Source organism: Galeopterus variegatus, unplaced genomic scaffold (genome assembly GCF_000696425.1).
Source record: "Galeopterus variegatus unplaced genomic scaffold, G_variegatus-3.0.2 Scaffold233, whole genome shotgun sequence".
NCBI lineage: Eukaryota > Metazoa > Chordata > Mammalia > Dermoptera > Cynocephalidae > Galeopterus > Galeopterus variegatus.
In genome coordinates this window covers 739,649-762,822 of record NW_007726344.1, presented here as the reverse complement: position 1 = coordinate 762,822, position 23,174 = coordinate 739,649, and the positions used below count along the sequence as shown (strand labels likewise).

The following is a 23,174-nucleotide window of genomic DNA, read 5'->3' as shown; positions in this document are numbered from 1 at the left end:
CTGTAGTTTTTTATCCCAGGAGAGTCCATGAGGCACCATAATCCAGACAGCCAAGGGAGACCCTCTTCTGGGCCATGCTCTGCTTCCACCTAACAAAGTTTAAAAGCAAGACCCCAAAAGATCAACCTCTTTCCAAGGAACTTAACCACATCCTAGAAAAATGCTCAAGAATATTTATAGAGGAGCTGGCTAGTTAGCTCAGTTGGTTAGAGGATGGTGTTATAACACCAAGGTCAAGGATTTGGATCTCCCTACCAGCCACCCACCAAAAGGAAAAAAGAAAAGAAATACCAAAATATCCAGCATCTAACAAGGTAAGATTATAAATATCTGAAATATCTGACATCCAATGAAAAATTATCATATAGGGGCTGGCCGGTTAGCTCAGCTGTTGGAGCACAGCCTTACAACACTGAACAAGCCCCAAACACAGAAAAAATGAAAGAAAACTATACCAAGGTTCATAATCAAACAGTTTAAAGTCAGTGATAAAGAGAAGTATGTTAAAAACAGCCAGAGAAATAATATACATTACATACTGAGAAACAATGACTAGAATAAAAGTTGATTTCTCTTCAGAAAAAAAGTGTAAGCTAAAAGAGAAGCAACATTCACAAAATTTTGACTTCCCCTGTGTTTGGCAGCTGGTCCCTACTGGGGATCTGAACCCATGCCCCCGGTGTTGTAAGGCCGTGCCCTAAACAACTGAGTTAACTGGCCTAAGTTTTGGGTTTTTTTTTTTTTTTTTAAATCACTTTCTTTTTTTTTTTTTTTTCCTTTTTGTCTTTTTTTTTTTCGTGTCCGGCAACGGATCGCAACCCTCAGCGTCGCACCCGCACCTCGCTCAGCCAATGAGCGGGAACCGGTCTGTATGTGGGATCCGAACCCTCGGCGGGAGCGCTGCCACACTCCCAAGCAGCGCACTGTAGCAGTGCGCCACCGGGCCGGCCCTAAGTTTTGGCTTTTTAAAAAATTTATTAATCTAGGGGACCGGCAGGTCAACTAATTTCGTTGGAGCACAGCTTTGTAGCACCAAGGTCATGGGTTTGGATCCCTGTTAAGAAAAAAAAAAAAGTCTATTAATCCAGGATGTTTACATAAAAATCACTCTATGTAATTCACCATATTTATATACTAAAAAGAAAGACCATATGACCATCTCAATACATGCAGTAAAAGCATTTGACAAATTCAACATTCATTTCTGAAAAAAAAAATTCTCAGCAAACTGGGAATAGGAAGAGACATCCTTAACTGATAAAGAGCACTTACGACAAACTACAGGTGATATCATCCCTACACCTAAGATACGGAAATCTGCTCTACCCATGACTATCCAGCTGTGTGCTGGACGTGCCAGAAGACATGAAGAAGCAACAAAAGACACCCACCAGGTTCAAAAGGATTATGTAAAACTGTCTTGTTACAGACAATTTTCTCTGCAGAAAATCCTATGAAATTGACAGAAAAGATACTAGAAGGGCCGGCCTGTGGCTCACTCAGGAGAGTGCGGTGCTGATAACACCAAGGCCACAGGTTCAGATCCATATATAGGGATGGCCAGTTGGCTCACTGGGTAAGCATGGTGCTGACAACACCAAGTCAAGGGTTAAGATCCCCTTACCGGTCATCTTTTTGAAAAGAAAGGGAAAGATTCTAGAACTAGTGAGTAAATAGCAAGGTTGTAGGACACAAGACCCATTTACAATACGTCCATTATGTTTTCATTTATTTATTTATTTATTTATTTTAAAGATTTTATTTTGGGGGGCTCAGGTGAAAAATGGCTGGTAAAGGGATCTGAACCCTTGACCTTGGTGTTATGGGCACCGCGCCATTATGTTTTCTTTTTTTTTTAAAGATGACTGGTAAGGGGATCTCAACCCTTGACTTGGTGTTGTCAGCACCACGCTCAGCCAGTGAGCAAACCAGCCTTCCCTATATAGGATCCAAACCGGCGGCCTTGGTGTTATCAGCACCGCACTCTCCCGAGTGAGCCACGGGCCGGCCCTGCCATTATGTTTTCTTTTTTTTTTTTTTTTAAAAGATGACCGGTAAGGGGATCTTAACCCTTGACTTGGTGTTGTCAGCACCACACTCACCCAGTGAGCGAACCGGCCATCCCTATATGGGATCCGAACCCATGGCCTTGGTGTTATCAGCACTGCACTCTACCAAGTGAGCTACGGGCTGGCCCCCATTATGTTTTCAATACTGGAAAAAATCAGAAGTTGAAATTTAAGCATACCATTAAAAAGTACGAAACAGGTATGAATCTGAAACCCACCTTGGCTGGTCAGTATGGGAATCTGAACCTGTGGCCTTGACATCATAAGGCTGTGTTCTAGCCGACTGAGCTAACCCAGCCACTCCCACCCTGCTGTGGGTTTTTTAATAAAGAAAAATGTTTTAAGACTGGTTCTAAAATTAATATGAAAATGCAAAGATGTAGAATAGCCAAAACAACTTTGAAAAAGAAGAACGAAGTTGGAAAACTAACACTACTTGACTTCAAGATTTATTATAAATCTACAGTCATCAAGACAGTGTTGTATTGGTGTCAAGATAAATATACATCAATGGAATAATGTAGAGAACCCAGAGTGAGTTTCACAAGTTCGCTAAATTCAAACTTAATTTACAAATGTATTTGTATTTTTATAATATCTGAAATAAATAGAAAATTGTATTCAAAGTAATTAATTTACAATTGCATTAAAAATATCAACTACCTAGGAAAACTTCTAATGAAAGATGTGCAAAACCTATTTCAGAAAAATATAAAACACAATTATGATGTTTTAAAATGCCTTAATAAGTGAAGGGATACATCATGTTCATAAATTGAAAGACTCAATATTGTAATGATGTCAAATCACCCTGAACTGATCTATAGAATCAATGCCTTACCAACCAAAATCCCAGTTGCTGGCCAGCCACCAAAAAAAAAAAAAAAAGGGAGAAGAATCCCAGTTGTTATTTTTGTGTAAATTGACAAGCTGATTCAAACACATATGGAAGCAATAACCAAAACAAATCTGAAAAACAAATCTGGGATATTTATTCTACTGGAGATCAAGGCTGATCATAATCCCCATACTGGCCAGCTGCAAAAAAACAAAATGAAAAAAAAAAAAAGATTTATCATAAAGCTAAACTTATTTGGGCTCAAGGGTAGAAATACACTACAGAACAGGGCAGTGCAAAAATTAGAACCACAAGTATTCAGAGCCTTGATTTATGAAAAAGTTTGCACTACAGAGTAGTGGGAGAGAGGATGGTCTTTTGAATAAATCGATCTGAACTAGGAGAAGGACAAACAGGAATCCATTACAAACTCACATCATACACAGAAATCAATTCAGGGTACGATGTAGACCTAAAAACAGAAAAGGTAGAGAGGAGAAAACAAGTACCAGGTTTTGTTCACCACGAGGTGACATTCGGTAAACGACCTGGGCTCTAAAGTTGAGCCCAAGTAGCCCCGTCGTGTGGATTAAGGGCCTCAGGCTCTAGCTGCTGACCTAGCCCGGCAAACACGGATCAAGTCCTTCCTGATTGTCCAGTTCAAATCAGGTCTGGGGCCCAGGAGGAAGATGTTCTGGATTCAGCGTTACCCCTGCCCCTAGCTGCAGGTAGTGCACCCGGCTCTGTCCCCAAATCTCTGACACGGCCTCTAGACCCTCAAAATGTGAACGAAGAGCCGAGATCCCGGCCGTGTTCCCAGGCCAGCGAAAACTCTCGAAGGTTCTAGGGCAGCCCGGGAGGAGCAAGCGAGTTCCTTCGGGTCCTGGCACTTGGGGCGCAGGAGCGGCAGAGGGCGGAGGTGGTTCGTGGGACCCTGGCCGGTTCCCCCAGTCTGGAGAGGAGGATCCAAAGCCTCTGGGGGGCCCGCGTCCCCGGCTCCCATCTGCGTCCGCGGGGGGCCCCCGCAATAGAGAATGGTCCACCGTCCCCCATCATTAGGGCTCCTGACCTTTGAACTAGCACGAAATTTTACCAAACACACACGAGCACCGGCTGCGTGGCACGGCGCTGTGTTAAGCATTTTTTTCGAGTGTGACTCACAAATGTGTGGCGTTCGTGCTGCTACCGTCCCTCTTTAACAGATGGTGAAATTAAGGCCTCCGTTGCTGAACGTCTTGTCCAGAGACCCAAAGTCTGGGCTGGGAGGACGACGGCGGACCCTGCGGGGCCCCAAAACGGAAAAGAAAGTTTTCACATTTACGGCCCGGCCAGCATTTGCGGAGCAGGACTCTGCCCTGCACACCCAGAGCTGTGCCTCTAAGTTAGCGCGGTCCATTCCTGCCGGTCCCAAACAGGAGCCACATCTGCCATTTAATTTTTCTGGTAGTCACTATTAGACAAAAGAAAAAGTAAGAAGAAACAGGTAAAATTAATTATCATATATTTTACTTAATCCAATATATCCAAAATATCATTTAAACACATAATGAGGCATCTTACTTTTTGGGGCACTGTCTTCAAAATCCTATATGTATTCTACTCTCAGGGCAGCACATCTCAATTGTACCAGCCATACCTATTTCAAGGGCTCTAAAGCCATACGTGGCTCGTGGTTACCTTACTGGACAGCGCAGGCCTGGACCACCGAGTCACACAGAGCTCTGCCCTGTTCTCAGAGACCTTCAGCTGCAACTCCGCCCTGGCTTGCAGAGCTGGAGGTTCCCAGGGCGACGAGGGGAAGGCGAGGGAGGGAGGGTGTCTGCACTCTACCCAAAGGGACCATCGCAGCGGGATGGCCGGAGCGGAGCTTTCAAGGGCCAGCCTGGACCCCACACCTCCCCCCGTCGCTCACCCCAAGGGGACCCAAGGACCAAGGACACCCCTCCCCGCCGCCCGGAGCCCACGCGCAGCCGAGCGACCCAGCATCATTACCAACTTGGATGGGTCCAAAGCGCATGAGGCTCCGGGCTCAGTCACCACTTTCTGAGCTCTTTATTCTATTCTCCTCTGAAATAAATAACAGGAAAAAGGGAACCCGCCGCCCTTGGGACTCGTCCGGGATTTGAACCCGGGACCTCTCGCACCCGAAGCGAGAATCATACCCCTAGACCAACGAGCCAGGACTACTGTTCTCCTTGGGAGCACTTGGTCCCGGGCTGTGTCGGCGATGGGGGCTGTAGTTTGTGGCCGGGGAACAGGGAGAAGGCGGGACAGGTGTCAAGTAAACTCTGGTCCCCTCAGACGGGGTCTGTGCGCCTGAATCCCTCTAGAAGGAGGAGGAAAGAGCAGAAGGTGACGTTTCCATTTATGCGTTGGGTCTGGGGCTGCCAAGCCTGGGCGCGGAACAAACAAGCGCTGAGAGCGGATCAGGATTCTCCCCAGAGTGGGCGACGACCTCCCTCTGTTGGGCCCTGCAGTCACCTTGCAGTTATGGGCAAATCATACTCTGTTGACTACACTTGAGTGTGTAACTTTCTGTTCATTTCTTTTGTGGGCTACAAATAGGTCTCGTTCACCCACAGGATCCCAGCAACTAGCCAGCGTGGACCACAAACTTGGGGTGGGGGAGGCCACAGTTCTGGCAATGAGTTCCTGGCACTCAGGGCATGTGGGGGACAGTGACTCTACAGGGAGAAACAGAGAAAAGCCCCCTACAGGTGTCAAATGTCAAATGGTGGCCCCCCAAAAGACATGTCCATATCCTCAGCTCCAGAACCTGTGAGCATGACATTATTTGGAAACGGACCTTTACAAATGCCCTTAAGGATTTCAACATGAGATCATCCTGGCTTATCCACCTGGACCCAAAAAGCAATGACTTATAAGAGATATTGAATTTATAATGTCCTTATAAGAGACAGAAGACAAGAAGCCTATTTGAAGATGGAGGCAGAGATTGGAGTTCTGTGTCTATAAGCCAAAGAATGTCTGGAGCTGAAAGGGGCAAGGCAAGATTCCCCCTGGAGCCATCAGAGGGAATGTGGCCCTGTGGATACCTTGATTTCAGATTTGTGGCCTCCAGAACAGTGAAAGAATAAATATTTGTTGTTTCAAACCACCCAGTTTGTGGTCATTTGTTACAGCAGAAACTAATACTGAACCCCGTACTGAGCACAGCCACACAAACTCTACATAGTAACTCTGAGCACCTACCCTGGGCCTGGGTACTCCTATGGAGCCACCCAGCCCTGTCCCCTTCCCACCTTTCCCTGATTGAGTCAATATAGGGTTGCAAATCCAGTGCTTGGGGCTCTGGTCTTCATGACGAGAGCCCAGTCCCCCAGTCTTTGAAGGGGATAGAGCCCCAGGTTGGTGGCCAGTCCTAGAGGGAGGCTGTGGCTCTAGGGGTTTCCCGTCTGTGTTGGGGGAGGGATCCCAGACCCCCAGTCCCTCTGGGCCTGCTAGCGCCAGTATGCATTTCCACTCTGTGCCCCCCATGCCTTGATCTGAGAAGAGAGAGGGCCCAGGGAGTGTGGGAGAGCAGTCTTGCAGCTGTGTAGCAAGTGGCTGCTAACTGGGTGGCTTTCAGCAGGAGAAATGTATTCTCTCATAGTTCTGGAGGTCAGAGGTTCCAAATCAAGGTGTGGGCAGGGCCTCATTCCCTCTGAAGGCTCTGGGGAGGATCCTTCCTTTTTCCTGCTTCTGGTTGCTCCAGGTAGTCCCTGGTGGTACTTGTGGCTGCGTCATTGCAACCTCTGTCTCCATCTCCACATGGCCTTCTCCCCTGGGTCTCTGTGTGTACTTCCTAAGTCTCTTCTAAGGACACTGGTCATTGGATTTAGAACCCACCTAATTTAGTATGATCTCATCTCCACCCTTAACTAAGTATGTTGACAAAGATCCTATTTCCAAATAAAGCTCCATTCACAGGTACCAGGGCTTAGGATTTGTAAATATCTTTGGGGGGGGACACAATTCAACCCATTAGATAATCTCAGACCCTAGGACAAAGTTCAGGGTCAAGACCTCTTACCCACTGTGGCGGAGGGGAAGGTTTGCTGGAAGATGTAAGATTCTCACCCAAGGTGGGGATGGGGACAGTCTTCCAGGACCAGAGCCACTTTGAGGTCTGGTGCAGGGGAAGGGAGTCACCTCCACCGCCCCTAGAACCGAGGCCAGACCCAGGCCACACCCGTGAGGCCTCTCCCTTCTCGGGCCCAGGCTCAGCGCTCCCTTCTGGCTCCAAGCCCAGGGCGCCTGGGACGGAAACTGAAGGGTGAACGTTGGGGTGGAGTCAGAGCCAGGAATGGGCGTGGCCGGGGAAGTGGCCCACAGCCGCATTCGGGTTGGACCGTGTGTTAGAGTGAGCAGGACTGAAGCCTCGTTGGGACCTGAAGCCGCAGGGGCTTTGGAAAAAAAAAAAAAAAAAAAAAGTTTTTTCTTTGCATACATTTCTCTGAGTTCCCTCTTTCTCATGGTTATTTGATATTTTGAACCTCAGTTACGAGGCAAAATGACATTATTTGCATCAATGTAAAGTTGTTTCCCAGTAGCCTGGAGCTACTATCCAGACCCCGGGAAGCCAAGGAAGACATCAATACAGCTGTGCTGACTCCACCCGGCAGCAGGACCCTGAGATAACAGCAAGGACAGGAGCAGAAATCAGACGGAGTCTTGGCGAGACCTTGCACCTGGCTCCTTGCACAGAGCCTCTGCGGCTCACGTGCCCCTCCCCCTGCTTTTCATTTCCCACGTTCCGTTCCCTCAGCCCCCTCTTTAAAACCCCTCCGTAAGCCTGAGTCTTGGAGATGGCTTTAGCCTGGCCGTTCTCCTCCAGGTTTACCACGTCCCTCCTTAGGTCACAGGGTTCCTGAACAACTCTGACTTCCTGTGCCACCGACATTGGATTTCTGCGTCGTTTGTTTTGGCTTGGGGCAGGCAGCTGGGCTTGGGTTTGGTAACAGAATTTGGTGAGTCTTAGCCAGGGGCTGAGCGGTAACAGGGCTGGCTCCATCACAGAGGCCACCCCCTGCCCTTTTCTAAGGCCATCCCTTCTGTCTTCACAGAGCCAAGCACCCCTGTCCAGACTCAGACATCAGCTCTGCCCCCGTCTCTGCTTGTGACAGCAGGAGCGGGTATTAGAGGAGGTTCCCAGGGACTGACAGCGGCGGGCAGAGAAGGGCCTGGTGGTGACAGTCTCTCCAGGCGCTCCTGGCTTTGAGGTTATGAATAGGGTGAGAGTGGGCCCGAGGTCCAACCCTGATGGCCAATATCGCGACACCTTCTGGCTCCTTCTTTCCAATCTTCCTGAGCAGGTTGGAAAAGCTGAAGGACACAGGCCAGGTCGTGGAGAAGGATCTGCGAGTGGCGGGAGAGGATCCTCCCCATTCCCGCACAGGTCGCCCGCCCTATGCTGCCCTATAGCAACCCCGCCCCAGACCCGAGCGTTGGCCCTGCTTGGGGGACCCCTCGCCTCCGGGTGGGCTTCTCGCTGCCCACCATCGATCGCGGGCTCCCGGAGCCTGGTTTGTCCTGGGGTCTAGGCCCGCTCAGCCTAGCACCCGGCCGGCCAGCGTTTATCACAGAATGGAGAGCGCGAAGCCTTGGGTTCCAGATTGACAAAGTTGAGGGTGGGGAGTGGGGGCGCGGACTGGTCGGGGCGAGGAACGACCAGATCAAAGAGGTATGATTCTGGCTTGGGTGCGAGAGGCCCAGGTTCGATTCCCGGACGAGCCCCCACAGGTCTCCGTGATCAGCTTAGTGGTTATTTAAGGTGTGAAATGGAGCGAACAGAAACTCCTAGAAAGAATGGAGTAAGTAAAACGAAACAAATCCTCTCAAACTCACTGAGAGGGTCCTTGGGCTGGAGCTTAAGTACCCAGGAACCGGCTGCAGCACCACCTCCTGGGTCCGGGACTGAGTACCTTGGACAGCGCACACGGCCTGGTCCTTCTCGCTGCAGGCGAAGACCGCAGCCGCGGTGCTTGTTTGCGGGCGGGAGTGTGTGAAGACCATGTCCAGGAGCCCTGGCCCCGGCCAACTCAGGCCCCTTGTCCCTCAAATCTCAGCCCAAGTAAGCCAACCCTGTGGGCGCCTCCTCCTGCAGAAACCTCTCTGCAAGCACCAGGATGAAGCCCGGACATCTGCTCACCCGGCCACCCAGACCACTGGGCACCAATGTGCAGAAGCCCAAATTCCTTCTTCGATCTCCTTCCCTTCCCGAGATCCGAACGTACGAAAATCTTCAATTCCACACCCCTCCTCCAAAAACAAAAAAACAAAAAACCCAGCCCCTGTTTTTTTGTTTTTGTGTGTTGTTGTTTGTTTTTTAAAGAACAAGTCAGAGTAAGAAAAAAATAATAATAAAAGGTAAGAAAAAAGAGAACTAGTTCTAAATTTTTCTCAAAAGAATCAAAATTTCATCAAGGATCATAGATGTCCTTTGTTAAATCATGCATCTAATTTTTTGTCAGTACAGTGGTGCACAGGGTGAAGAACACACATTTCATAGGGAAGATTGATAATAATCTTTATTTAGCTTTTCTTTTTTCTTTTCTTTCTTTCTTTCTTTTTTTTTTTAATTTCATTTTTTAATTTTTTTGGCTGGCTGGAAGGGGGATCCAAACCCTTGACCCAGAAGTTATAACACTGCACTGTGAACAACTGGACTAACCGACCAGCCCTCTGAATTATGTTTTGCAACTTACTGTGACTCTGTAATTATTTGAAAATAAAAAGTAACATACGAAGACTTTCAAAAATTACCGACTATGATAAGGGTGCAGTCAGATAAAACTAACCGAGTTGTGGAGATGGGAACCAATAACAGTTTAGGAGTGTTGGGGGTGACCCTAAGATGAGACAGAAAGCAGAAACAGCCAGCCCAGGAAGGGGTTGTGGGAAACATAGCATCTCAGGAACTGCTAACTGGTGTGGATTGAAGGAAATGAAGAAAAATAATGCAGACTCTACTGTCCTAGAAAATAAATTGAGTTTGGGCCGGCCCGTGGCTCACTCAGGAGAGTGTGGTGCTTATAACACTAAGGCCATGGGTTCGGATCCCATATAGGGATGGCTGGTTAGCTCACTGGGTGAGCATGGTGCTGACAACACCAAGTCAAGGGTTAAGATTCCCTCACCGGTCATCCTTTAAAAAAAAAAAAGAAGAAAGAAAAGAAATTGAGTTTTATTTGAAAAGCCAGAGGAATTTACTGAAGGCAAGGAAATATATAAATTACATCTTTAGAGAATCATTGCCATGCTCTTGGGGATGGCTTGGAAGGACAAGCATCAGAAGCCATACAGCTTATGGCTTTAGTTAAAGCCATGGTGAAGAGTGATGTCCAGCCCCCAGGGGCGTTTCTGCTGGCTTGAAAGTGAAAGGGGAGAGAGAGAGAAGGAAATAAAGTCTGGATTGATTGTGGTGCCATGATCTAAGCTCTACGTTCAAAGAGAGGAGCAAACCTGGGTATGTAAATCCAAAATTCTGCTTTTAGAATTAGAACAGTATTTCAATTATATCTGAAATGGGGTGAGACATCCATGAGGAGATGTCAAATAAGCAGTCACAGGTATCAGTCCGGAGCTCGGAGGAGTTTAGGCACAAAGTGTAAATCTGTGTCCCCTCCTTCCTTTGGCTCCAGGCTGGGAGTCACTCATTCATATAATGAGATTTCAATTTGCTCTGCATTCCCTGCCACAAGGAGCAAATGCCACCAGCAGCATTTGTTGTGCATTTGCCTTCTTAAACCATGTATCCACCTGTTTAGAGAGAGATTTGATTCTTCTGCAACTTTCTCAACTTCTTTATCTGGCTATGGATTCTCCAGTGAACAGGTCCCTCAGGGAGAGATGGGCATATGACTTCTCCTATCTCACATCTCTGCACTTCAGCAGTTAACTATTGAGTGAAGGGAGAGTTTGGGTAGACTCAAACTCTTTAATTATTTCATTGCTGGCTTGAATTGGGAGGGAAATCAAGTCAGGGAACAGGCGCTTGTTTCAGTGGGTGGGAGAGGCAGACGGGGAAGCCCATCCATTCATTGACTTCAGATTTCTGAGGTGAGAAATTACTTTGGGCTTGATTTCTTTCCTGTGGAAATTCTAGACAACATCAGACGTCATCACATTTACAGTGATGGTAAAGGCTAGGTATTTTTAATTTGTATTTTCTTCTTGTTTCAGGCTATTCAACAGAGAAAGAGAGAGGAAAAGAGTTGAAAATAGGCCATTGTTCTTGATTGCTAGGAGAACAGTTCTTTTCTATTTTTTTTCCTGACGTTTCCATATAATGCCCAATTTTGTGAATAAACTTTTCAATGAAGTATAGCATGCATACAAGAAAGGGTGTGCTCATTAAATGATCACAAAGTAAATATGTAACTACCCAAGTTAAGAAATAAAGGTATTGCCAGCACCCTCCAGTTGCAAATACTCCCCAAAGATAATCACTCTCCTCAATTTTTTTCTTTCTTTCGTTTTGTTTTTTTTTTTAAAGATGACCAGTAAGGGGATCTCAACCCTTGGCTTGGTGTTGTCAGCACCACGCTCAGCCAGTGAGCAAACCGGCCATCCCTATATAGGATCCGAACCCGCGGCCTTGGTGTTATCAGCACCACACTCTACCGAGTGAGCCACAGGCCGGCCCCACTCTCCTCATTTTTAACACCATTGGTTAATTTTGCTTATTTTGAACCTTCTATAAGTGAAGCCATATAGCAGTAGCAGTAGGGTGTGTGTGTGCCTTTTTTGTGTGGGGGTGCAGCTGACCAGTAATGGGGATTCGAACCCTTTGACCTTCATGTTATAACACCATGCTCTAGCCAACTGAGCCACTGGGCTAACCAGCCAGCCTGGTATCTTGTGTTGTTGCCAATAGCAGTAATTCAGTTCATTTTAACAGCTGTATAATATTCCATGGATTCTATACTACAGTTTATCCATTCAACAGTTGATGGACATATGAGCTAGGAATAACGCTGTTATGAACCTATCATAGTGTTGTCTTCAGCAGCACATATACTAAAATTAATCCTATTGCACATGTCAACAATTGGAAAAATTTGTCAACAACTGTGGAAAACTGGCAGTATTTACTAAGCTAAGGATGCATATACTCTCGGACTCTGTATGTGTTCTACAGGTGCATGTTTCCAAGTGGTTGACACTGCCACCCAGAGACAGAGATTTTCTATTGTCCTTCACCTTCTCCAATATTTGGCATTATCTGTCATTCCCATTATCATCTTTCTGGTCAATGTGCAGTGGGACCTTGTTTTGGTTTGAAATTGCATTTTCTGACTAATGAGGTTGAGCACATTTTCATATGCTAATTGGGCATTCAGATATACTTTTTTGGGAATTGTTTCTTCCAGCCTTTGACCATTTTTTCTCTTATGTTGCCTGTCTTTTTTAATTCTGTTTATTCTTATTTTTATTTTTTATCTATTTTTTTGCCTGTCTTTTTTTTGGGGGGGGGGTCCTTTTTGAGACCGGCCGCACCGCGCTCAGCCAGTGAGCGCCGTGAGTGCACCAGTCATCCCTATATAGGATCCGAACCCGCGGCAGGAGCGCTGCTGTGCTCCCAGCGCCGCACTCTCCCGAGTGCACCACGGGCTCAGCCCTCGCCTGTCTTTTTTTAAGAAATCAATTTATAAGACTTCTTGATGTATTCTAAACAGTATTTATTTTCAGATATATGTATTGCAAAGATCTTCTCTTTTGATAAAAAGGAAATCCTAATTTTAATGTAATCCAAGTTAATCAAAATTTTCTCTTACTGTTAGCACATTTTGTAACCCATTTAAGGAATCTTGGGCTGGCAGGTTAACTCAGAGCACAACCTCATAACACCGAGATCATAGGTGTTTTGGTTCCCCATGCTGGCCAGCCACAAAGAAAAGAAATCGTGGCCTATCTCACATCCACGAAGATGTTCTCCTAGGTTACCTCCTATAATCTGTATTGTTTTATCTTCACATTTTTGAAATGGAACTAGAAAGAAGTGGAAGAAACATTTTGGATTTTCTGTATGCACAATCATTTCTGGCTTGTTAAGATGTGTGTGTGTGTGTGTGTGTGTGTGATATACGTAGTTATGAATGGGCATTGATTTGTGCCACAAGCCTTATTGGGGTTTCCTTGGAAAGAAAATGTAGGGAGTGGTAAACAGCTCAGGACTGGCAAATTTAAATAATTTTCCAAACAGCCAGCATGGGGAACCAAACGCTTGACCACGGTGTTATAAGGTCATGCCTTAACAAACCGAGCTAACTGGTCAGACTTTGATTAGACTAGATGGGCTTTGAAGCTTAAAGGCTGTTCTTAGTTGTCTGGTCCTTGGCTCTGGGTTGATTTGGGGCAGGGGAAATATTGGCTTGGTGTGCAAGAATTAGATAAAGGAGCTAATTGTAGTTACAGACTCTGAATTGGCTGGTTTGCCTATGAAAGGCATGTCAGCAAGTGAGCTGTTTACTATCTCAAGGAGTTAGCCAGCCCTGGGAGGGACATCTCTTCCCAGCCAATAAGGCCCCCCATGATGTCAAACCATCATAAAACACAGATAACAAAAAGCATGATTGATACAGGTGTAAATTGTCCTTCCAAACCTTAAGATCATATGACTTTTCTTTATTATTTCATTAATATGATGAATTACTTTGATAGTATTTGTGAACAGGAAAACCAACCTTGCATTCCTGGAAAAAATCCAGCTTAGTCTTTGACAGCGCCAATCCTTTTAAAAAGAAGTAAAGACCATCACACGAGGGCAGTGATGCCTCTTCCCCTTGTCCCCTTCTTTGGAAAATGCCCAGGCTGGATAATTTGAGTCAGAATAAGAATCTCTGGTCCCCAACTCACCCCTGGCTCTGCCACCCTCAGAGGCCAAGGACACAAATGACCCTCACCTCTATTCCCCATGTACCCCCATGACACAGGATCATGGTTGAAAGGCCCCCTGAGCCAACAGCCTCCAGGTGGAATCAGATGCTGAAGCCTTCAGGACTTGAGTCTGGTGCAGCGCCTGCAGCTGGTCCCAGCCTCTGATCTGCCTTCCTCGGGCTCCCAGACAGCCTCTATCTCAGCACAGTCACCCCCACCCCACCACTCCCGGGAAATGTGCCTAAAGCTACTCCCCAAAGACATACCTTGGCTGGTAACAAACTCCTGTTACCCTTCCCGATGGACTCTGGTTCTAGGAATCAGGGCCTGAGAACTGGCGTGCTTGTCTTGACCTTGTTCAGAGTGAGAAGGTCCTGGCATCTGATCCATGCGCACCTCGTGGGGTTGGACCGCTGAATCATCAGGGATTGTACTCAGTGAATGTCTGCCTTAAAGCTAAGGCCCAAACATCGGAATCTGGGTCGCCTCTGATTAAGTAGCCCCCAAGAATCCCACATACCAGTGAATTGCAAAACCTTGCGCCCAACGTGGGGCTCAAACCCACGACCCTGAGATTAAGAGTCTCATGCTCTACCGACTGAGCTAGACGGGCAAGTCGGTGAGTCTCCCCGGGGACCCGATAGTCACCACTGCCAGGGACACCCCTACAGGGGAAGGGCTGCTGGGTGGTGCCAGGGCCCAAGGAAAGACCCTGCACCTTGGGGGAAGCCCGAGCTGCGCGGGGTGTTTGGGGGCCGACCCCAGGAGAGGGTGGGCTTGGCCGAGGACAGGTGGCCCTGGATCTGCCCCTGACTCTGGCCCTGTTTCTTGGAGCAGACGAGACTCGCCTAGACCCGAGGCGCATGGCCGGGGCTGGTCGGTTGGGAGGGCAGGAAAGTCTTAGTGTGGGTCCCACGTGGTCCCCGAGCCGCGCCCAGCTCCTGAGGCACGAGTCCCCGCCTGGACCGGAGGGAGGTCCTGGTGGCAGAGACGCCTCGGGGAATGGAACCCTGGACTCCGGACCGGTCGTGCCAAACCTCGCCCCTGTCCGTTTCCCCTCCCTGGTACCGGCCCCTCCCGCTCCGGACGCGTTCCCTCAAGACCGGCATCTCCGACACTGTCCCAGCTGAGCGAGGGCGGAGAGCACGTGGACAGAATAAAGGAGAAAGAACCGGAAGGCCTCGGCTCGTTGGTCTAGGGGTATGATTCTCGCTTTGGGTGCGAGAGGTCCCGGGTTCAAATCCCGGACGAGCCCTGCGTTTCAGTTGTTTTTCTTCTAAAATCAAGCTTGGCACAGCGCCAGAAAAGAGCAGACACAGCGAAGCTTCCCGTTTAAGCAAATGTCTTGGTGCTTTGGCCCGGCAAAGACAGACGGTGGACCAAGGGAAACAGACAAATGCCAAGGGGAATGGCCTTCCTATGTCTCAAATGACAGAGGTGAGGGCACTCCCTGTCTCTCCCAGGAACAAAAATCTAGACCTTGTCAAGCAAGTGAGAGGGAAGGAAGTTGAAGTCACCAAGGATCACCAGCAATAGGGACTTTTTTGGACTAAGGATGTTTTTCTTGCTTTAAATGTGGGAGATCTCAGATACAATCCCAAGAGTTCTCTTTTCTGGAGCAGGCAGTGTGGGGCCTGGCTGCTGGCTGTGACACCTCGGCAGGCCTCGGGTCTTGAGCCCTCAGTGTTGGGGACAACTAAGAGCTCGGGCTTGCTGGGCTGGGATGTCACTTACAGGCACAGACACAGATAGAGCCCACCAGGTGGGACTGGGCTCAGGGTGACTGCTTCCTCCAGAACAATCACCCCAAATCCCCCACGTCTCTGAGATTAAGAATCTCATGTTCTACTGGCTGAGCTGGCCAGGTGAACAGGCCCATGACCAGATAGTGAAAAGCTGGTGGTGGGGTTCCATCCCTGTACCGGGGGGCAAAAAAAAGAAAAGAAGGAAGGAAAGAAAGAAAGAAAAGAAAAAAGGAAAGAAGAAAAGCTGCTGAGACCAAAATTTAAATTGCTTCACTCAAGATGTACAGTGAATTCTGCACCCTGAGACAGCATGAGGCCTCCAGGCCTCAGGGCACGGGCACAGTGACAAGTGTGGCAGAGGATTATTGCATCGCCTATGACTGGCCTGTCCAGTCAAAGCCATCAATTAATGATTAGTCAATGAAATGTTTTCTTTGTATTTTTACTTGCTACTCCCTACCACCTCTTTGGGTCATCCTGCCCTACCTCCGCTTCACCAACCAAAATGTCGCCCAATGTGGGGCTCAAATCCACGACCCTGAGATTAAGAGTCTCACGCTCTATCGACTGAGCTAGCCAGCCAAACGTGCCGGTGGGTTTTCCCGCCCTGCTGTTCAGATCTCTACAGGCGGGCGCGCGCCCGCACGAGAGGAGAGAGAGAGAGAGAGAGAGAGAGAGAGAGAGAGAGAGAGAGAGAGAGAGAGAAAGGCAAAGGCGAGTTTGGCTCTAGCATTTCGTTATGCTGGGCACAGTCCCTGCCAGGGGACTCCGGACATCTGGGACCCCAAGTCCATCCTATCCCTTACTTTTCAAACAGCTGTTGACAGAATATGAATCCTTCAACCTCAAGGCAGTAAAGTGGAGCCTCCCATTTTTAGCCTGGGTCATTAGCCACAGCTTTAGGCCCAGATCTGTCAAGGTCGTCCTGCGGGGGATGCCGGGGGAGGGAGCGGCAAGAAACAAGCTCTCTCTGGGGCCTAAGTAAGGATCAGAAGGGGCGTGTGTCCATGCTCCCGCTGCTAGTATAAATACAAATCTCTACTAAATATTGAGCCCCGCCTTCTTATGGCTCAAAACCATTTAAAATGACCCAAAGAATCAGCCCTTTCCCAGTCTCCTGCTGTCCTGCGGTCAGGATAGACAGAACTGCCCATGAAGTCCCAGTGGGGAGGGCTCCTGGGTTGTTTTTGTTTGTCCCAGGGGAAGGTCCTCGCATTTGTGAATCCACAGAGACACCACTGTGTCTGCCATGGCCAATTTCTTGGGAGTACCTTGAAAAATTTCGAAGCCTGGACCTGGGTCTGCCTACCGTGACTTGGCTGTCGAGAAGTTTCCTGGGGTAGGGGCTCATTGTCCATCATTCCTGCCCAGCAAGGAAAACTGACCCGGGTGGACTTCCCCACCTGGAGCTAGAGGCAGGGGGGTGGAAGGAACTTCCCCTAGCTGTGTTCCTGCCCTCTGCTTCCCCCTAAAGTCCAGACTCTAGAAAAGCTGTCGCTACTGAAAAGCCAGAAGGGCTAGTCCAAAGAGAAGCCTGGGACAGGCCAGAAACACCCCCCCCCCCCACACACACACACTACCAAGGATGACAGCCCCAGGCTTAGCAAAGTAACCAGAAAACCCCACCCAGCACTAGGGATCTGTAGGAGGGTCTACGATGCCCAAAGCTGGAGCTCCATTTGCCCTGAGTCCCTGACAACAGAAACCTTCTTCGGAGACCAGAAATGCAATCCTGCACTGGGGGAGGGGGAAGAGGGGAGGGGCAGCCAGGGCCCAGACTCCCTGGCTTAAAAGGCCAGCACGACCCCACTGGGCACAGGGAAGGGCGGCTGGGGACCCTCTACAGAGTTCTGGGGAGGACGGAGCCTCCTGGTCTGGAAGGGTTGGGGGCTGCGGACAAGGACACCAGCACAGGGACGGAGGGCCCGAAAAAGGCTCCCACACTGCCCAGGCCACACTGGGTGTCTGGGATGACCGGCGCGCCTCGCCCCGAATCGTCGCACCCACACTGCTGCAACCCACACGTCGCACCCAAACTCGCTGCCAGGCGGAGCGAGCGGCAGCTGCCCCGCGCGACGGCTGGTTGGGAAGGAAGAATCCGAGCACAGCCGTCCCCCGGGCCCTCCCGGTGTCTCTGGGTCTGGGGCAGTGGAGACAGGGAAGGACCCACAATTTCCTCTGCGGCGGAGGCCTCATTTGGAGATATGGAGAGGCCATCTGGGCTCAGAACTGAGGGAGGCAGACGGAGTCCGGGATCCCCAGAGCTGCAGCCCCGGGGCCTGGCCCCGACAGGCGCTGCCCGGCTAAACCGTCCCACCCCTCCAGGGCTGAGAGCTGGGCGCCCAGGAGCCTCCTGCGGGCCGCGGGAAATGCGGACGCGGTTGCGGGGCTGGGAACATCGGCGCGGGGGTGACCAGTAATAAGTGAGCGCCAGCCTCCCCCGAGGGTGGCTCGTTGGTCTAGGGGTATGATTCTCGCTTAGGGTGCGAGAGGTCCCGGGTTCAAATCCCGGACGAGCCCCACTGTCTTCCTTTTCTACTTCCAAACCCTCGGGGGTGTTGCCGGCTGGGAACCCGGCGGGCTGGTGTAGGCTCTGGGTACGCCCTCCTGCGGGGGGACAGTTTGGCTCTAATGTGCCAGCCCCTCTGTCTCTCAACCATCCCTGATCTGTGCCCAGGCGATCCCTAATCTCTGCGTCTGGAGCTCCAGAGTGGGTAGTTTGGGGGGCGCCCGGACGCCGGGGACCGCAGCCTCGGCTCGGGACACGCGGTCCTTGGTCCCCGCTCCGCAGTTCCTGAGCTCCCCGACTGGCTTTCCCCACCTGGGCCGCCAGGGGACGCTTCTGAGCTGGGAAGCGGGGAATAGCAGGCGGCGCGGGAGCCTACCCGGCTCTGCCCCCCGCCTGCACTACTGCTTTTAATGGCCAGTGCGGGGTCAGGGGGGCCGAAGAGGAGGATCGGGAGGCCGGGTAGGGCCTGCCCTGAGCCTCACGAAATGGCCCCTTAGACTATGGCCTCTTTCTCCTCAGCTCCCCTTTCCCTTTTGAGATCTGAACAGAAACTACAGGGCCGCTTCGGCCTGTGACCCAATGCCCAGTCGTGGCTGCTGCATTAGAGATGGCCCTGCATTACTCCGGCCTCTAACGGTGAACATCGACATTGGCCCAACTTTCTCTTTGTCCAGGTGGGGAACAGGAAGAGGCTCCCCTCCTCCCAGTCAGGGGGTGTCGGCGGAGACCTGGTTATACTGAGAACCAAGAAAATCCCAACTTGAAGGAAAATGGACAAGAGACGCCCACACAGACATTGGGACCATCTGAGCACAATGGTAAAGGCGGTAAAGCAGCCTCATACCAATGCTTCGAGGAGCAATTAAACCTGCGCTTAACACAAATGAAAGAACAATCTCAGCAAAAGAAAAGAAAATATAAAGAATAAACAAATGCAAAGTTTAAAACTGAAAAATACGAAACCAAAATAAAAAGCTTAATGGATAGGCAACAGCAGAATGGTAGAAAAACAAAAAACAAGAAAGAATCAGTAAACTTGAAGACAGAACAGAAATTACCCAATCTGGGTCGGCCCGTGGCTCACTTGGGAGAGCGTGGTGCTGACAACACCAAGTCAAGAGTTAAGATGCCTTTACTGGTCATCTTTTATAAAAAAAAGAAAGAAAGAAAGAAAGAAAGAAATTACCCAATCTGAAGAAGGGAGAGAAGACAGACTTTTTAAAAAAGCAAACAGGGTTGTCCAGTTAGCTCGGTTGGTCAGAGAGCAGCCTTACAGTACCAAGGTCACAGGCTCGGATCTCAGTACCTACCAGCCCCCCTGCCTAAAATGAACCGAACCTCAGTAATTTATGGAACTTCAACCAAAGGTGTGACATTGGAGTAATCAGAAACCCAAAAGAGGAGAAAGATGAGACTGAAAAACTATTCAAGGAAATAACAGTTGAAATTTTCACGTGTATTTCTTTTTAAATAAACTTTATTTTTTAAAGCAGTTTTAGGTTCACAGAAAAATTGAGCAGGAAGTACAGAGAGTTTGATATACCTCCATCGTCCTTGTCCACCAAATACAAGTACAACCTTCCCCATTTCCGTGTTTTTTGTTTTTCATCTTTTGGGGTTTTTTTTGGCTGCTGGGGTACAGGGATGGGACCCTAGACTTTGGTATTATCAGCACCACACCCCTGTATTTTTAAAACCTATTTCCCCCCACTTTTTTCTGACATATTTCAAAGCATGTAAAATATCGCTTCACCCATAAAAGCTTCTGCATATATCTCTACAAATAAATTATTTTTGTTTTAAAATATTCACAATGCTATGCACATGTTCAAAAACACTATTGATAACTCTTTAGTATTCTCTACCCCTGTTGCCTCCTAACCTCCTCTCTACACTTGGTTCAACTCAGGAGGCAAGCCAGATTCGCACATTGCAGGTGGTGAATCCGAAATCTCAGTGGACCCTCAACAGCTCTTCTGAGGGGTACCCCACTCCAGAGATTGGGGATGGGGTTGGGGAGCAGAGAACTCCTGGGTCCTATTCCCAGGCCCGCTGCCATCTGAGAAGGCACTTTGCTTATCCCATTGTTTATCTAAAATTCTTCCCTGAGCTTGGGAGCCAGGCCAGGAAGGGGTCGCGGTTGGCAGCCCCAGGCCAAACCCACCCGGGGCTCAAACCTGCGAGGAACAGCCCGATCCTGTCAGGGACACCTCCCCCATCCCCGATCCCGGGAGACTGCAACCCGAGGCAGCCAGCGGGAGGCGGGTGTGGCAGTGAGGGCACCCGGGGTCCCCAAGCCCCTCCTCAATCCACGGCCAGGTCACAGGTTCAGCAGCTCAGGATCAGGTCAGGTTGCTGACCCAGCAGCTCAGGATTGCAGAAAGGGCAGACCAAGAAGGGTTGGGGTGATATTGATTTTAGATCATTCAGAAGAAGCATAGATGAAGTTTTCATGATAACAAGTGGAACGTGGTGGGTTTAATAATAATTTCAAGGGTTTGTTTGATCACATATAGGGGGGATGGGCCCCGTTGTCATTTACCCATTCCGAGCCACGTGTCCGTGTGTCGTGGGATCAGCTTTCGCGGGTCCGTTCTGAGTTCTGTCCACGCAGCAGGGCTCCAGGCGGCCGCTGATTCTCTGTCTGTCTGTCTGTCTGTCCGTCCACAGGCCCGTGTGGTGCCCCATCCCCACTTGTCTCGGTCCTGCGGTCCCCCGCGCCGCCGACCCGCAGCTCCGGGGACAGGCTGGGACGCCGTGATCTCCCACCCAGTCTCCTGCCGGCGACACCGCGGGGCCCGGGGAAGGAAAGCGTGTGCCCGATGTCCGGAACCCCCGGCGAGGATGGCTCCGAGCAATGCCTGACGCTCAGGGTACCTGAAGGGGGACGCGAAGCTTGGCCATATCTGTGCCCACTTTCCCGAGGACCTGACCAGCCTAATTATTTTGGTTCGTTAACAGCAAAAGTGAGTTCGGAGGGTTTACAGCGGCTGCCCGACTAGCTCAGTCGGTAGAGCATGAGACTCTTAATCTCAGGGTCGTGGGTTCAAGCCCCACGTTGGGCGTCTTTTTGACTTGAACAATTGCCCTGCCACATAAGCCACTTTGTCATCTCTCACCGCCAGGCGGCCAAGGATCTACTTACACTGGGCCCGTTTCATTCCTCTCCCGGACAGACCCACTGGAGATCAACTTTCGCTAGGAGTTCCTGCTGGGGGAGGGGTTATGCCTGAGATTCCCAGACTGCAAGCATCAATCAAATCGTGCATCACACCCGGAACCTACCGCTTTCAGTCATTCGGGGTGGACCTGACAACTATGGCGGTCCCCTAATGAACGCTGAGTCTTTTCTCCCGCACGAGCTGCTTGTCCCTAAAAGGGAGGGGAGAGCTCGTCCGGGATTTGAACCCGGGCCCCCCCGCACCCTAAGCGAGGGTCATACCCTTTGACCCAAGAACCAACGTGCTCTACTTACTCTTTGTTGCCTTAAGTGAGCTCAACCCCGCTCAGCCCTAACTGCTCTGGAACATTTCCAGTTTCTTTTTCTATGAACTGTCCCTCTTTCCCAGTGTTGATGGGGAAAGATTTGATTCTGGTCCCCATGGGGAGGAAGGGAACTGGAGAGCTTCAGCATTGCCACATCCCGAGACTCGAAGTCAGAAATTCCCCTTTCCGAGTGTTTGGGGGTCCCGCTCTCCCCTCCGCCCCTGGAAAACTGAGACCATCAGCTTGGGAAAGCGTCCGCAGGTCCTTCTTCCGTCGCCGGGCTAAGGCTGCTTTGCGGGGGTTGGACTCCCCCAGGCGTTGTGGGCTCCGCCCCTCCATCACCTCCTACTGGGGACTGGAGGGGCCGCCGCTCAGTCCCCGCTGAGCCCGGCTTGGCACGGCGGCCTCGTGACCTGAAGCCCCCGCCTCCAAGGCCACTCAGCCCTGGAACCCCCGCAGAGGGGACCCTGCTCCCGCGCGCCTGCGGTTCCCCCGCGGTCCTGGGACATAACTCCCGGAGTCCCAGCCCAGCATCCGAGCGCAGGCCACGACCGGGAAGAGGGGGAAGCGAAGGGGAGGTGTAAGGGTGGGGTGGAGAGATGTGGGGGTGAGGATGAGGGGGGAGGGGAGGCGTGGGGGTGGGGGAGGGAGCAGGCACGGAAAGGGAGAGCCAAAGAACAAGGGAGGATGTTAAGGAAATTCACGGAGCTCTCTTAGGAGACGTCTGTGACCCGGTCAAGGTGCCTCTCCATCCACTGATCACACCCAGACACCCGGCCTCAGTGACCGGACCCTGTCTGGCCACGCGGGACCAGCTCGGGTCTGGACACAGGGCCTGTCTCCCATCCGACCCCGCAGGCCCAGACCCCATCCCAGCTCTGCTGGGAGCTCCATCCATGCCCGAAAACGACCAGAAAAGCAAAATGTGGCTCCTCTGGGGTTTGAAGCCAAACGAGAAGACCTCCTCCCCAGGGACCTCTCTCCACGGCGGAGATTTCACCATCCTGAACTGTCCGTTTGCCATTCATTGGACAAATGGTAGCTGAACCCCAGCTGGAGCCAGGCTCCGGGCTGAGGAGTCTTAAAGTGTTCTGGCCGAAGGAAAAGAAAGCGCCTGCCTAGGGCAGTAATCCCAGGGCCAGGCATGACTCTGGGGTTCAGATCAGGTGGCTCTTCCCCGCTTGGGAGGCCCCCAAATTTCCACCAAAACCCTCAGTCGCTGCCTGTATTAACCATGTCTTTTATTTTCTGCATTCTGATACTTTGATATCTGGGACCTTGCTAACCCTGGAGGGACTGTCCCCCACCTCCCCAGGATTAGCCAATTCCTAGAGATAGTGAACAACTCCTTTGAGCTGGCACATTTCCAATGCAAACCAACCGATCCAGATCCCACACCCCTCAACCACCTCCTTTCTGGGCTTTCACACTCCAGGCCACACGCACCTGCTCTAACCACCCCAGGGCCAGGCACCAGACAACTAGGGACAACCCCTATGGCCCAGAACACGCTGGAATTATTCAAACTAGCCCACCTTAAACCTGCTCATCCTGCCTCGCCTGTTCCTTCCGTGAAAACCACATACAGGCTCTTGCCTAAGTACCAGCCTCAACCCCAACTCCCCAACCCACCCCCCAACCTCGCC

General features: G+C 50.3%; 5 non-coding genes across 5 annotated transcripts; 3 read left to right on the top strand and 2 right to left on the bottom strand.

The window, feature by feature from the left end:
- Positions 1 to 5,014: 5,014 nt before the first annotated feature.
- TRNAP-CGG lies at positions 5,015 to 5,086 on the bottom strand. The gene has a single exon. It is a non-coding gene; the product is annotated as a tRNA-Pro (tRNA).
- Positions 5,087 to 14,328: 9,242 nt separating this feature from the next.
- TRNAK-CUU lies at positions 14,329 to 14,401 on the bottom strand. Its single transcript has one exon. It is a non-coding gene; the product is annotated as a tRNA-Lys (tRNA).
- Positions 14,402 to 14,971: 570 nt separating this feature from the next.
- Positions 14,972 to 15,043, top strand: TRNAP-UGG. The gene has a single exon. It is a non-coding gene; the product is annotated as a tRNA-Pro (tRNA).
- Positions 15,044 to 17,981: 2,938 nt separating this feature from the next.
- TRNAP-AGG lies at positions 17,982 to 18,053 on the top strand. The gene has a single exon. It is a non-coding gene; the product is annotated as a tRNA-Pro (tRNA).
- Positions 18,054 to 21,034: 2,981 nt separating this feature from the next.
- Positions 21,035 to 21,107, top strand: TRNAK-CUU. The gene has a single exon. It is a non-coding gene; the product is annotated as a tRNA-Lys (tRNA).
- The last annotated feature ends 2,067 nt before the right edge of the window (positions 21,108 to 23,174 follow it).